This window comes from Sparus aurata, chromosome 9, assembly GCF_900880675.1.
Source record: "Sparus aurata chromosome 9, fSpaAur1.1, whole genome shotgun sequence".
Lineage (NCBI taxonomy): Eukaryota > Metazoa > Chordata > Actinopteri > Spariformes > Sparidae > Sparus > Sparus aurata.
In genome coordinates this window covers 14509658-14525897 of record NC_044195.1, presented here as the reverse complement: position 1 = coordinate 14525897, position 16240 = coordinate 14509658, and the positions used below count along the sequence as shown (strand labels likewise).

The following is a 16240-nucleotide window of genomic DNA, read 5'->3' as shown; positions in this document are numbered from 1 at the left end:
GGCACAATTTGCATCCGTGAGTTAATTCTCTGTATGCTTTATTTGTGATAAGTGTGTAGGCAGTAACACTACTGACGACCCTGTGCTGTGTGAAATAAACTCATAATCACCCAATGGACTGCCAACTTCAATTTTAAACTACGTCCTCTATGGGTAAGTTGTAAGAGAATATATTGTAAAATAAGGTTAGCTCATGTGGAAACATGGTGCAGAAATAGTCTCTTAGTACCTTTCTTCTTCCCTGTGTAACACAAACCACCGTTGACATTATCCCAGCTTGAGCTTTACCTTCTCTTTGTACCCTCTGCTCCAACGGTCTTCTCGCCGCTCCTCCCTCAGCTATGGACCTGAATTATTCTCTTTGATCAGGTGCTACCTTGAGGCTCCCAAGAGAGAAAAGACTGATGTAGCGAGAGCAATGCAGAAAAGGCTGGTGCAACGCAATGCAGACCTGTTGGACGACTCAAACCGCCATCGGCCAAGTACAGACGTGAATCTTTTACTCAGTTCCTACTGAAGGTGATAACAATCCAGACATGCCATGGTCACATATCTTCATCATGACTCTTGAGGGCAGACACTCATTATATCTATCCTTTTTTATTGTTTATCTCACACGCTCTCCAGATGTGTGAGATAAACAATAAAAAAGGATAGATATAATGAGTGTCTGCCCTCAAGAAAACTTTTCTTGCAAAACCGTCTGAACACCATCAATCCAATTAGTGTCGATGGTAGGTGAAGAGATGGACAAAAGACTTAGATGTTGAATAAATGTATATTGTTTACTAAAGGTAATCACATATGCTTGGTAAAGGACATAACTCTTGTCCTATTTGAGTGGATAAAATAAAAAAAGGGAATTTTGCTGTTTTTTCTGATCAACATTCCAAAAATATCAGTAGATCAATGGAAGGTTATAAAATGAAAAGCTTGCAAAGAGTGCTACTATTTGCTCATAGTAGTTTGTTGTCATTAATTCTTCGTATTCCTTTTATCATATAGAAGTCTCAATATTAGCAAATCAGTGTTACACAGCTTCAGCAACCGTTGCAAAGAGATCAGACAGTCTTGTTTTCCAGCAAATAGGGAAGGTGAGAATTTGTCAGATATTTTCAGGAAAGACAAACACTTTCTGGGACATTATACCTTGCTGTTTATTTTCTAAGCGACTGTCATTTTCCATGACCGATGGAAAAAAGTCTAAATTTATCCAGGTCTTCCAGGACACATGGTAACTCTTCCTGAGGAGCAGGAGCAGAGAGTCGTTTCTGGTATCCTGCTTGTCTTTCTTGTGAATGTTTGTTTATCTATGTTACATAACCTGTGTGGATGTCAGAGTCACGTGGGAGGACCAGAAGAGTATGCAGAAAACAGAAATGACATATGTAAAATCTACCTCTCTTTTCTGTGTATACATGGTGTGCATCTGTCAGTTCTCAACACCATGTTTCAACATCAAATGGACACGACACGGAATGAGATCTCTGTATGTATCTGCTCTTTCACAGCATCAGAACCGGCTTTGCCAAATCTCCAGAGAGACATTGACCTCTGTCAAGACATTCAGCCGGTAGAAAGAAAGTTATGGGAATGAGTACAGGAAGCAACCACTTAACACAAATGAAGGGAAGTTGTTATTCTTTAGTTTCTATACTGCCCTCTCCACCACTCACTTGAAGCATATCTCAGGAATGTTTGACTAGTTTGAAAGTTGATTTGTCATCATTGACATTGTCATTTCAGGCACCAATGTCTGCATGTGAAGTTAGGTATGATTTTTCTTCAGTACAAAAAGCAACAAAAGGTGGTTAAAGGAATGGTTAAACGTTTAGGGAAGTATTATTATACGCTCTCTTTTGTTGAGAATTAGATGAGTTGATCTAAACCAGTAAGTAACCACTAAGTGTTTGCACAGGAATATAACGATGCAGTCAGAAGAAAGCAGTTTAGCTTAGCTTAGCATAAAGACTGGAAAACCTCTGTGCAACAGTAACAAAATCTGTTCCCTGGTTCCTGTAAGGCTCACCATTAAACATGATATATCTCGTTCCATCTCTGGCTAATCCTTTAAAAAAAAGTAACAGCAAGTCACTTGTCTTGGTTGTTTTATGCGTAATGTATGAGACAAAGTCTTAAAAACGGGCACAGTCACATCCTGGAGCTTTCACTGGTTGCTTGACTAATTTCCTGGCAACCTCACAGTGATGACAGGACTGAGGGATCTTCTCATCCAACTATCGGTAAGAGGTTAAGTGGATATTTTAAAGGGAGCATAGTAGATTAGTAATGAGTGTCTGTGCTGCAAATTGCATTTCTAATCACAACTTAACCTGTATTTTAATTTTGGTCTGATTCTCTCTTGTTTTAAAATGTTAACAATAAACAACAGTGTATACTGTGGGTTTTTACTGTTTGGAGCTTTTACAGTGATAACAGCTGCAACTACAACAAAAAACAGAACTATGGGAGCAGTAAGATTTAACTTAAAACTGTTCAGTTGGGGGCCTGACAGCTAACAATGAGCTAAAACTTGCTATAGCTCTGTAAAGATGATTAAAGCTACAGATTTGGGTGGTAATACTCTGTAGGTCCATCACTACAAATGATCCCATTGAAACCATCACATTGTTTTCATATTGCCATTTGATGCATTGTTATTAAAAAAGTATTGACTATAGTTGCTTTACACTTACTCTTGATCTTTGTTTTTCTTTGGTTTCACCAAAAAATATTGCATGTTTGTTAGCAGTTAAGCCTCTGGTGTTAAGTGCCAAAATTCAAAGAGCGAGTACAAAACAAAAAAGTAACACCTGGCTCCCTACTATATGAACAAGATTTTTTCCTGACACCTTTAAATCATTTGAACTACTAAGGTTTCATTTTTGCACTTCAGCTGAGGCCCAAAGACATGGTGTTTTCTCCATGCCATCATATTCGTTTCTGTTCAGTGCTTCGACTGATCATTTAAACATCTGAAATACTTCTTCTCTCCGTTTCAGCTCTATTGATCCTATTATAGTTGCTTGACATTTTAAATGCACCCGAATGCCACTACAGTGATTTAGCGTGGCCTGAGCATGGGATGGCATTTCTGCTTCCCTGACATGCAGATGATATCACTCCTTCCACTCAACCGCTGCCACATAAAACACTATAGCACCACATTCAGCAGGCATCTGCCTGCAGCTCTGTGCCTGCTCCTGAGGAAGACTGAGGTCACGTTCAAACAACTGTGGTTCTGCCCAGCCAAAACAGCAGATAGCGTAAACAGATGCCCTGCAGCATTCATGTGACTGTGTGTGTGTGAGAGAGAGCTGAAAGAAGGAGAGATTCCACAGGCGAAATGCTGTGTGTGTGCAGTCTTGAATTCTCAGGAGAACCCTGTGGCTCTCTGAGCTATACATCTCATAAATAAAGCAGGATTTCCTTCAGCTGCAGCCCTGTGTGTGTGTGTGTGTGTGTGTGTGTGTGTGTGTGTGTGTGTGTGTGTGTGTCTGAAAATAAGAGAGCAAGAGAAAGGCACAAATGGATTATAGGTGGCCTATCAAATTGCTCCATTCAGCAACTGAATCTACTCTGTAGCACGCAGCAGAACATTTCAGGACAAATAAATGAAGACATGCAATCTTTGTATCCTATATGTTTAAAAAATACATGAACTAGTGATTCTAGTTGATTATCTGTCATGAAATATTTAAGGATATTTAGAGCAGAAATATCAAAATTGACCTCTTGTTTTCAAAACATTAATCTAGCCTCATACAGATTTCATGAGTCTGAATTATCGCCATGATTAGCTAAACTGCTGTCACATGACAAGCTTGTTGCTTCTTTATATCTCTGTATGATCTTTATATGCTTAAGTCACTCCAGTTCTTTTATATACCACAAAGACATTTAGGATAAAAATATCAAGGATCATCGTCACCCAGCTGCTAGTAACCTAATTATTTCAGAGGTCAAGGACATACAACACAATTAGCGTGGTATTAAAAATATGTGACAAGCCAACTGAGAATGAAAACATTACAGCAACGTGGCAGGAAATCAGAGCGCAAGGGAAGATTAAAACGACAATTCAAGTGAAGTGTGATGGAAAAAAAACCCTCTTTCATTCTGTGGACCCTGAATGTGGGACACGTCAGGTGAGAGTCATCAAAGTTTTTAAAGCCATTTATCTTGGGGACTTCTGTGTTAATGTTCAACAGATGTACAAATGAGACAAAAAAATGCTACTCCTCCTTAAGGGGTTGTTCAGTTAGAAAACAGTTCAAAGCACGGCTGCAATGCGGAGGGAGTGTTGCTCCAGGAAGTCCAGTTGTAGTAATGGGTCCATGAGTCTAAAGGCTTATGAGGCAGCAAAATACTGCCCAACAATTTATAATAGTATCAGACAGCAGTTTTACAACTCTGGAAAGTTATCACTGCAACAATCATTTTATCTTTCGTCGCAACCATGGTAAGGTAAACAGCAGAAATACAGAATCTGGCCCTGTGTTAACACTCGTGCTGTTTCAATAGAGTGGCCTCAGATCAGAAAATATAACCATCTAACAATATGTGACAGGAGGCCTGGCAGTTCAGAGCTCTCTGCACACTACAGTTGTCAAATATGTAGCTATTATCACTTGGCCATTCTGTGTCGTGTCTTGTCTCGCTCATTGTGTAATTCTGACAACATTGTTCAGCTCCCCCATTGTAGAAGCAGCTGAGCTGGTGGCAGGTCTTCACTAGAGTTGAATTCCATCCAAATAATCCCTCCCATAATGCATGTCCCAGCAACACTATTGATACACCTTGAGAAGCTCTTACTTTCTCTTTCTTTGTGTGTAGTGTGGGCAATTTCCCTTAATAACAGAGATTTCTCAATCATCTTGCGGGAAATTACATTTCCAAATCCTCTCTGCGGCATTAAACCACACGAGTGATCAAGGTGTTTGCTCTCAGGGGGAGTGTCATAATGATTAAATCCAACCATTAATTTAAGATAAGAAATTGGCCATCCGGTGCATGCTTACATATCCTGTGGCCCAGAGGTGAAAACACACTAGAGAGCTGAGAGTGTGCATTATTTTAAATCCAACAAATTGCAAAACAAGCTTATTTCACTCCAATCCATATCTGGTTGAAGGTGTGCTAATCGGGAAATCAGCAGCTGTGAAAACCTGCAGAGCCCTTGACACCAGTGACTGCACAGTAACATGGAACAAATTTTAGATCACTTAAACTCATCAAGTCATAAAACACCCTCAAAGTTTTATTCTGTTCGACACTTCCAAGCAAAAGATGCTACACATCTGCTGAATTCTTTACATGGGTGTTTGGGGCTGGGTATCAAACTTCGATTGAGTATCAAAAATATTCTTGTCATTCAAGACCAAATTTTATTATCCAACGGCATCAGTGAGCCAATAGGCATGCAGCATGCTTGCTGTGCCAAGATCTAATAGTGCTCATGATTGGCTGTCTTGAGGCATTAAGGAAAAACACGAGTTTACACCCTGATAAAGGGCTCACCACATGTACGTGTAATGCAATCTTTTTTAAAAAACAGATTTCATGAAATGGGTATCCAAAAGGTGTATATGAGGAAATCATTTTTAACGATACCCTAAAGCTGTAACACCATCCTGCTGTGTAGGGATGAAAATTGAGAACTGGTTCAAGTTGAGAACTGATTCCAAATCATCCGATTCAGTGGAATCTTATGCCTCCAAGCGTATTCACTGCTTTCATTGAAGCCGGCATGCTTTTCTGACAGTTTCAAAATGCAAAACTATGGTGTCGAATTTGTGGATACACTTCTGGAAACTTGTAACAAGGAAATGTAATAGTGGAGAGGAAGAAACGAGCAAAGCATGTCTTCATTTCACAAGAAAGATGACAACAGAGCTAATTGTAATGTCTGGAAGATGATGCTGTGATCATATGCATGCTGTTTTTTGCCCTCAGAGATAATAAGAGTTGTGTTGATGCTGAACTCCTGTGTATATCCTACTGCTATCAATACAGTGTTATCTATTCCCATCCCTTCCACTGTGTTGACTACGTAGCACAACTTTGTGGTGTACGTTTAGAGTCATTAGTCTGGTCACCAGACACTTGATCGCAACAAGGACTCATCACTGTTTAGTTATTTGAAAAATAATTCTTTAAAAAAAGGGAGCAGTAGGAGGGTTTGGGTTCAATAGTATTTTTGAGTTTTGAGAATAAACGATAAAAACCTGTGGTTACAATCTGCTACAACCTGTGGCTTGAAACTGATGCAACCTTCACTGAGCTGCAGACTGCAAACACAGACGATAAACTGACGGTGGCTGTAGAGTGGTGCTGCTGAGCGATGTTTCTATTTACTCACCAGGACACCAACTGAAATTATGTTTGTCAGATAACACTCAAAAGTTTTAATTTTTAATTATAATCAAGTTAGTTTTGACATTAAGGTTCATAAGATGCATCTGATATAACCAGCTGCCAGATATTAAGTCATTTCATTTTGTGAAAGGGAGTGCCATGTTGTTATAGAAACAGCAACTACACAAATCGCACTGGATGGCTGGGGCTCGTGCACACTGGGGGTGGAACTGGGGTCATAGCTTGAAGCACCTACTTGCTATTCCTTATTGGTAAAGTTTATTGCTGGGGGGTAAGAAGCACAGCTGGAAACACGAGTCACTGAGGACCACATCAAAGTTAACAGTGTATGGGTAATTAGGTATTCCAAATTGGGAGTAAACAAGGGTAAGTAAAAATAATTAGACTTCATTAAAATCAAGCAGAGTAGAATTTGACTAAAGCAACAAGGTTGTTGTAGAAATCGAGATTACAATAAATGTGTATGTCTGCCTATCACAGTGTGTGGAACAATTCTTCATTGCTGATGAGGGCAGACCCTGAACAAATGTGAATCATAGTGTTTACTAGAGCGTCGATGCCTTTCGGAGCATCCACAGGAATGGCGAGAGATTGTTAATGAGTCTGAACCTCAGAGGGATCTGCGTAATGTGGGCTGTGATGCTCTGTGGGGAACTTGGAACGTGGATCATTCTGTGAAATACAGATAAGCAAAAACCCTTGTGCTCCGGGTGAGATAACTCAATGTTTGTCTGCATACTGCTGGTTTGTGCATCAGGACCGCCAAAGGGGAGAATGTCCACTTAATTAAATCAATTAGAGCATGAAGGGCCTGTTGAAGCCTCCACTGAAAACAACATGATGGAATAAACTCAAACGATAGCTTAACTCTTTTCATGAGTCTCAGAAACTGCAATGATGCATAAGCAGTCTCTTTATTTCCACTTTTACGTATTATTAGACATCGCAAGCCATCTAAACAAGATCATATGATTGTTAATAAATTAGGTAAATTAAGACTTGCTGGGCAGTTTCATCGGGGGTACAGGTTTCGTCTTCATTTGTTTTTTCTAAGATTTTGGTGGGGGTACAACTAATTATTTTCATTTTTGATTTATCTGACGATATCTGCTTTATTTAGGGGTGCACCAATGTTGATCTTATGAAAAAGGTTCACCAATTTTCATCATATACAGTTTTTCTGTCCACCCCAATCATTAACAGTGATATAATATCAATAAAGCTATCAATAATTCACCCCATCCTGCATGTGTTTCACAATAAATGCATTGTAATGTGAAGTAACTGGTAGCAGACTTCTGCAGTTAACCAATATTATTTAGGATTTACTCTGTATGTTTTTTGACAATGGATTTAGACATTTGCTGCACCTGCGGTCCAAATATCTGGAATCCATTTTATCAAAAGTTTAACAAAGCTTTTTAAGGAGCGCGGCTCTGGAAACAAAGCCTGATATTACATATTGTATTAAAATAAAAAGAACTGTCATCAGTACTCCATGTTAGCCAGTGCTTTGTGTATCAGAATCTGCACCTTAGGAGAAATAGTTTGATTGGGGGGGGTGTGTGTGTGTGTGTGTGTGTGTGTGTGTGTGTGTGTGTGTGTGTGAGTATGTGCCTGCATTGGCATGTAGAGGCACATAAGGCCCTGAACTTTTGTCCAAAGTTTATACTGTCCTGCTAAGAAGTGTCGAGTTTCATTCCTCACTCTGTCTCTCTTCATAGCCTTAAGTACCAATTTTCTGCTATGTAACATGAACCACACACACAGCAGGAAAGTGTGAGGGAGTCGCTGACCCTTGATTAAGATTTAACGAGCAGTTCTCGGTCTGTTTGTGAGTTTATGGTCACGTTTGTCTGTTGAGGTAGGAGGAGTCAAATTTACGAATCTAATCCCCACAGTGATCTCCCTGAAGACCTCAGGAGGTTTACAGTCCCCTTGCGCCCTTAGATCTCTTTTGCATCACTCCATTAAATAAGAAACATTACCAGCAATGGAGATGAATTTCAGAGCTCTCTGCTGGTCTTTCAGCTTTTACAATAATATTCAACATTATTATGTTTCCTTAATCATCATGTTTCAAGTTCTTGGACTCCTTCACCTATGATTACCTTCAATGCCATCGCAGGCCTGACATCATCATGCACCATCTACAGATTACAAAGTCCTCGGGTGTGGTTTGTTGACCAAGTGAGTGTGAGGCTTAGACACTGTACCATCATATTATAACCAGCTTTACTCACTCCGAGTGTCCTCCCTTCCTCTTGAACTCCAACTCCTTCATGCTCTCCCCCCCAGTGTCCCAGAGCAGGATTAGGCTCGATGCCCAGTGGTGACACAAGGACACTGGAGCCAACAGGCTGTTAGTTCAGTTGTTGGGCATGAATTAGGAACTCAAGCCGGGTGACAGAGGAGGGAGGTGATAACAGAGATGAAGGACAAGGAGGAGAGAATGGACAAACTAAAAGGAACAAAAGAGGAACATTCAGGGCAGACAGCTAAAACTCCAAACTGCTGATCAGAAGCAGAAAATATAGTAGTGACTCAACGAAGGTGTAAATTACAGGCAAAAGAGATTGATGCTATATCACCTATTTTTTTCAAACAAGTATTTGGCCCAATGCCATTTCAGATTATTGCCCCCAACCCTTGCTTTACAGTGTCAAAATAGAAAAGCATACTAGTTTGCAATTCATTCACAACTTCATACAATCAAGCAAGTCATCAAATAAAAAATAAACACGGCTTCATCACCTGACCACTAGCGGTGCTTTATAGCCTAACATTAGCAACCATTGCTCCTCTAGTATCAGTCTGCACTGATACTAGAGGAGCAGTAAAAGGTGTGGTAACCTCACTTTTAGAGCAAAATCTTGGGCATCATATGCCATCATGGGGAGGAATACAACATTAAAATATGTTGAAATGCAGGACTGTCGTGCACAAATAAGCAAGAACTAGGTAAGAGAGGTTAGCTACCCAGCTGTCTAAAGAGACATCAGTAAACTAGAGGTGACTGTTTTTCGTGTTTGTTGAAACAGACCATATCACAATGAAAACACAGAGTTCTCATAACCTCGGGTTTAGGCATGCCTCTGAAAATCCTGCATTTAGAGGGCCATGCAGCCCCAACAATTTTCTCTACCCTTCTATCCCTACCTCCAGACATGAACGCAGGTGGTCACCATCTTATTTAAACATGTTGGCATGAAACACATGCACAAAGTGTAGCTGAGGATGATGGAAATGGTATTTGGGTATCGGGCAAGTAAAAAAATTGACCTGCAGCCGATTCATTCAAAAAAAAAAAGTCAAAGGACTGTTTTGGGGCCTATCCACCATGTAGCTGTTAAGATGCTTTGCAGAATACTGCTGGTGGTGTTACAAGAAAAGTAATCGGGATCACCATAATCATTAGAATTCACCCTGTGGGCAACATGAATATCTGTTCTGAATTTTGTGGTAATCTGTCAAACAGATGTCAACCTCATGATGGTGTCAGAGGAAAAGATGGGGGATCACCAGATTCAACGCTATTCATCTACTGGGGACTTGAATCTCTGTACAAAATTTCACAGCAATCCATTCATGGAGCCTCACATAGCTTAAAATCATAGCCATGAAGACACATTATTGTGTTGCAGCAACATGGGAGAGGAAAATGATTGATGACACAGGAAGTTGTATATATATTCTAAAGACACAGTACTAATGACAAACACTATTAGGCTATTTTGCTGAAAGGACACATACTGTTTAATTGTCACTGTCTGCTTTCTGTTCGGTAGCACAAATCCTCTTTCTCTTCAAAGATCATGGGTCACAGAGAGAAGGTCTATTGTCATAACTGTGTGTACTCTGAGTTTAATGGATGCCTATTCCCCAGATTACAGATAATTACAAGGACAATGGGATGACCTTTATCTCGCGACCAACATGATGCTCTTTGTGAGCGTGGCTCCACGTCTCCTGACCGGCCATCTGTGCCTGCACTTATTAATTCCTTCTCCTCTCCTAGAGAGATTAGGATTTCCTGAGGGAGGCAAATATTTCACTTTCCACAAAGCCAAAATACCAATTTTGACAGCAATCTGTATTCCCTGCATGGTTTTCTTTGCTGCACTGTAGCTTCCTGAAGGACTGATGGAGACGCTCAACGAGTATGTTAACTTAAACTGTAAACCATTTCATCATATACACCAGAGAGGCAGACTGTCATAGATGAATAAAAAGTCATGTTATTTTGTTTGTGGTGTCCAGATAGCACTGAAAAATATGCAGCTGAGGGCACAAACAGGATGAAGCGCTATTACAGTGGACTAAAACTGTGCTAAATCTAGAATGACAGATTGTAATTAAGTGTTTTAAAGTGACATATAATTCCATTTAGAATTCATTTTCCTGGAGCGACTCCATTTATTATGGGTCATTAAATATAAGAGGATGATGCAATCAACTTTAATATGGTAGATATTTCACCCAGTTTTGAAATTACTATTCTAAATTATTTAATTATCAATTACATTATTAAAGTATGAATATTTAATTTTCTAAATTATCAAAGACTACTAAATGTATAATTATTATCACATATCCTAGACTCATTGTACCTTTGGATACAGTATTAAGACCAGTCATGTTTTAGTAAAAATACACCATCAAGTTCAGATTACACAAGATAGTTTTAAAGAAAGAGGGAACACATCTCTCGTTATAACATCAACTCCTACTCATAGGAACAAAGTAGAGGAACAAAACGCTGTGTAGGCACTGTGTGATTTTAATCACTTACAGTGTGTGAAGAGGAGCAGAGTAATTAGTCTCAGCTCATAACTGTGCAATCAAATATAGAGAAGGAGGAGGAAGGTGCTTATTATCTCGTCTGCAAAGGCGTGGCTCAAATGACAAGTCTGTGTGCTAAGCGTTTGACTTAAGAAGCCAACCCATGAAAGAGAAAACATTCAGTTTCAATTCAATGTTCAATGCAAGCGATGTAAACCAAACAAAAACAAACTGGGCTGCAACTACCAATTACTGTCTTTGGTTATTCACCTGATGATTATTCTCTTGAATAATTGATAAGTTGTTTGGTCTAAAAGGTCAGTTTTGTTTACAACCCACAGATTACTGTTTATTTTCATGGTGGAGTAAATAAACCAGAAAACATTCATATTATGGTAAATTGGAATTTTGTTTCCCCTTAAAAAAATACTCAAAAATAGTTTGTGGTTAATTTAAATGCTGTGAACTAATAAATGAAACAATTAATTGATGCAACTCAGTGCAATACATTTTCCTTTCAGTATGTCAAGTAAGACCAGGCCTAAAAAAACACCTTATTTATCTCCCCATATATGAGTCAAACTGGTCAAATGTATCTTTAGTTTAAGAACAAACACATCATAATAAGTAGACATGGCTGCCTTGAATAATGACTCAACAAAGGACAGAGAAATCCTGTGTTTTCTTGATCAACTTTCTAACACACTACATTTGATTCGAGAGAATCAGGAAATATCAAACGACTTTGTTTCATCTTCTTGGAATGTGTTTCTATGTGGTTGTCAGTCTAATAATAAAGTAATAATATATCAAATTAATCGGACCAATGAGAATGCCACTGCGAGTTAACAGTGAAAGTCAAGCTTTACCATCTCTGTTTGTTCTTTCATCGGCCTGGATATGAAGTTAATCATTACATGTACACTGTTAGAGCTACTCACACACACTTGCTGTAGACAATGTAAATAATGGTAATATATCTACCATTAACCTAGTGTTGTATGCCACTTTTCCACTATGTCTTCAAATACATAACCTGTACTTTAAACTCTGGCTTTATAAAACTTGCTTATGTTTATGGCTGGTATTTAACACCAACTTCCTGAGGGTTGACAGCTTTCATCTCTGTGAGGTGGACTCTACAGTCGAGTCTAAACCATCTCATGTGGACCAGGGGCACAGGTTCACCCTGCCAGCCTTTACATTACACATTAACTTAAAGTGCTACAACTAGAAGATTATTTTTACTATTAATTAATCAGTCATTTACTTTCTCAGTCAAAGTTTTGTCTGTAAAAAAATCAGAAAATATTTTTTTTAATTTTCATGATAAATTCCTATAGCCAAAAGTGAGGTTTTAAAATGTCTTACTGTGTCAAACCAACAGTCGAAAACCACAAAATATAAAACTTACAATGCAGTAATCGGGAAGCATTAAAACAATGATTCGTCCTGCCTTTCAACTTTAATCATCTGAGGGGATTTCACATAAGCTGTACCTCTGGGAGTCGACACAGCCTGACAGAGAGAAGTGTTTTGTTTTTGTAAGATGTGTTGCCTGAATGAATAAATCCGTTTTACGTGTCTAGTTTCACTTCAACAAGAAAATGATTCATGCTTTCATGTGTATTTGGCCTCCAGGATTCATAATATTTACAAGAAGCAGCCTAACTAGTAAATGGATGACAGCTTAACTTACATGAGACTTGACGGGTATTGTGCTGAGTCTTGACCCTTTGACAAATACATTACATAAGGTGAAACCCTGCTGTCAAGCTAAATAAACACAGTGCAACAGCAGAGCTGCACCTGCCCATTATTTCTACTGATAACGTTCTCAATCAATCTGGTAATTGTTTGGTTACTAACATAAAAAAGAAATAATAGCCAGCACAATGTTCCCTACAGATACACAGTTTACAGCAAATGCTATTCTTTTAAGAGCTTGAACAAGATAATCGCTTTTCCATTTTTGCTTAAAAAAATGACAACGATATTCAACAGTCTTGAACGTTGCTGATTAATTTCCTGCCAACTACTGAGGGTTTCACTAAACAGGTCTTCACATTAAATCTACTTTATAAGACAGTGGGAGAAAAAAGTACTGATATATTTTAATTAAGCTAAAGTAGCAATACAGTGAAAAGAGTAAAAAATAAACTGTCCTGCATTCAGATGTGTACCTAAATTTAGAAATCGGCAATATAATGGTTAATAGAAATTATGGATAAGCAATTAATAGAAATAAGGAAAAGAGCAATATCCAAAGCACAGAGGTGTGCCCTTTCTTTGATTAAGGCAAAATGTATTACAAAACAGCATAATAATAAAGTGCTGCAGAAATGACCTGGCCTAAAGACAACATGTTTGTTTGGTACAGATCGCAACAAATGTGACATTATTGTGATTTTCATATTTTTGCCAGAGAAAATGAAGAGATGAGAGTGACAAGAAAACATGGAGGTACTCAAATTGTAAATACAAGTCAGGCAAGTACGGGATGAAAATAATTACATTTGATTATGTATGGTTCATTATGGTTTGTTTTTTGAACAACTTTTAAAATTAAGTTTACTGAACAATAACTGTGTGGTGATACAAACAGTACCAGAATATAAAAAATATACACAGTGACAGAAGGCCTAACTCAAATTTAAAATCATGATTAGCAAAAAATATGATATTGCAATTATTTTTACATAAATTGCAATTGCATTATGACTGAGAATTAGTACTTTTTGTATCAACATATGTTTTCTTATAATTCAAAATGTGACATTTGATGGGTGTGTAACAGGCAAAAATGTTATCAACACAATTTGTAGGCCAGGGCTCTACGATTTGGACATTGCTTTTTTGATAAAGTTTCTATTAATTGTGCAGCCCTATTGCAAAGTGCCGCAATCAATAAGTTTGCAGATAAACGTAGAGGCGTAAAAGTACAACATTTCCCCCAGAAATGTAGTGGAGTAGTTTTAGTCTGTTTTCAAACACGTTGAAAATATGAAATATGCCAAGCATTCTGAGTCACATTCGCTTTACCTCGAGAGTTCTTCACTTCTGATGCAAGATAGGAAGTTTCTGTAATACAGGCCCAGCTGTCTATCACTGCACCTGCCTTCCACATACCTGTCATTGCTGAGCGAACCTTGTCCAGCACACTGTTTAACTATCGTGCCCTTAACAGAGGGTGTGTCTGCACAAAAGGTGTGCCATGAAAGTACATCTGCTTGGCTGCGTCTTAAAGTAGCCTGGATCACTAGATTGCCTGAGACAAAAACAAACAAACACCTTTCTCCCTGTCTCTTCAATTGATAAGTATGAATTCATGGACATTTTAATGGGCAACTTCTCCAGACAAAAAGGAAAGACAATGCAGCCCATCTTTTATTGGGGTTGGTGTGAGGGATACAAGTTGCAGTTACCATGAAAAGCCACTAGAAACATTGACAAGCTCGGCATGTGCCACCAGTCGCCAATCTATGGTGTTCTGGCAAATGTGGTCCATTGTTTAAGCCATTAGGTTTTTAACAGCATCTCAGCCGCACGGCACGCACTCTGGCGTGAAACAAAGGACTGAACGTGTTTTTGATATAAGTAAAGAAAGCAGACAAATCTGGTAAACAAGTCAAACAGGACAGATGTTTTGGAGAACAGAGGTGTCTACAGACCTGCTGTAGTAGCCATCGCTTACAGGCCTTTTAAGAAGTGGCCCAGTGTAAACAACGCGAAATGGCAAAGTGGATAAATTAAAACTCGCTTTTTTAGTTGTGAGGGTGAAAAATTAACCCACACAGAGTGCGTTATTCAACGCTAACCGGGACAAATGCGAGGCTCACCGAGGCTATAAGCACAACGTCTAGTTAAAGCTCATCTGAGTGGACAAAGAGCCAGCGTCAAATTATACAAAGTGTCACGAGCCAGATGCAATTTTTGTCCCAACTTTTACGACAGTTTGGCAGAAAATTTCCGTGTGGAAAGTAAAAGGAAAAAGAGACCCCTACACAGCGCCTGAGTGGAGCAAAGTAGCCCGTCCAACTGCACCAACTTACACAGTTCATTTACGGCTCGGGGCTTACCTTAGTGTTCACTCCAGTGAGAATGGGCAAGCGGCGACACTCAGCACGCCGAAAACAGCAGCCCCGTACCGAACAGTTGGTAACTAAGCCTGCGGAAAAGCGACAAAAATGACGCTTAAATCCACATATCCTTGGGTTTCACTATGTTTCTGCCCTTTTAAACATGGGCTGACAATGTACTGCCCGACCTATCCTCGCTTATTTTTCTGTCGCAGGCTGACTGACTCCACATCGATCACTCCTATCAAGCTAGCTAGTCCGGCTCAACAATCGACTTCCGTTATCGGTTTTCAAAATAAAACAGCTTGTTGGTCAAAGTAAATCTGAACCACAATCAAATAAGCAATTGGCTTTGGGTTGTTATTTTGTGATCTAAAATACATGACTGTTTCTGCAAGAGCTGCCCCTTCAAAAAATATCATTACTTATTATATTAGTAGAGTATTATTACAGATGCATACAAGCATAAACAGTTTTTCACTGTTGCAGCTCGGAGCTTTGCAAATATTTAAATTCAGAAAAAAGGAGCACAAGCATAGATCATCAGTCTCACAATTACATACATAAAAATACGCACACATAATTTCCATAAAGAACGGGACAATTAAATGTCAATTAAAAGCTGTAATGATTGTCTTTACTCACTTATCCTCTAGTAATCTGTACTCATAATTATTATTCTAATATTTCATTGCATTGTATATTTTCCTTCAATATCTTAACCTTCTGATGAACTCCCCTCTAGAATTCATTTACAGTTAACGAGGAAAAAGAAACCCTTAATTGTGGAGGAACACCATCTGATTTCCGGTGAAACCCTGCTCTTTTCTCACAGCTTGATCGCTGGTCCCGTTGGTGACGTCACCAGCGCCGGGACCAGTATAGGGCAACGCCAGAGGAAAGGGACTAACTCTGGGGGACTATGTCGCCCCTTGCCGATGACAATGGGATGCTTGCTGTTTTTCTGTGTTCATCTTAATGAAAGAGATTTTTATCAGGAG

General features: G+C 39.0%; 1 protein-coding gene across 1 annotated transcript in view; it reads right to left on the bottom strand.

Annotated features, from left to right (window-relative positions):
* Positions 1 to 15513, bottom strand: part of nck2a (NCK adaptor protein 2a) — a 42520-nt gene extending 27007 nt beyond the window's left edge. The window contains exon 1 of the mRNA XM_030429047.1: positions 15240 to 15513. The gene's annotated coding sequence lies outside the window, so the exon portion shown is untranslated. The remainder of the gene's footprint in view (positions 1 to 15239) is intronic.
* Positions 15514 to 16240: the final 727 nt, after the last annotated feature.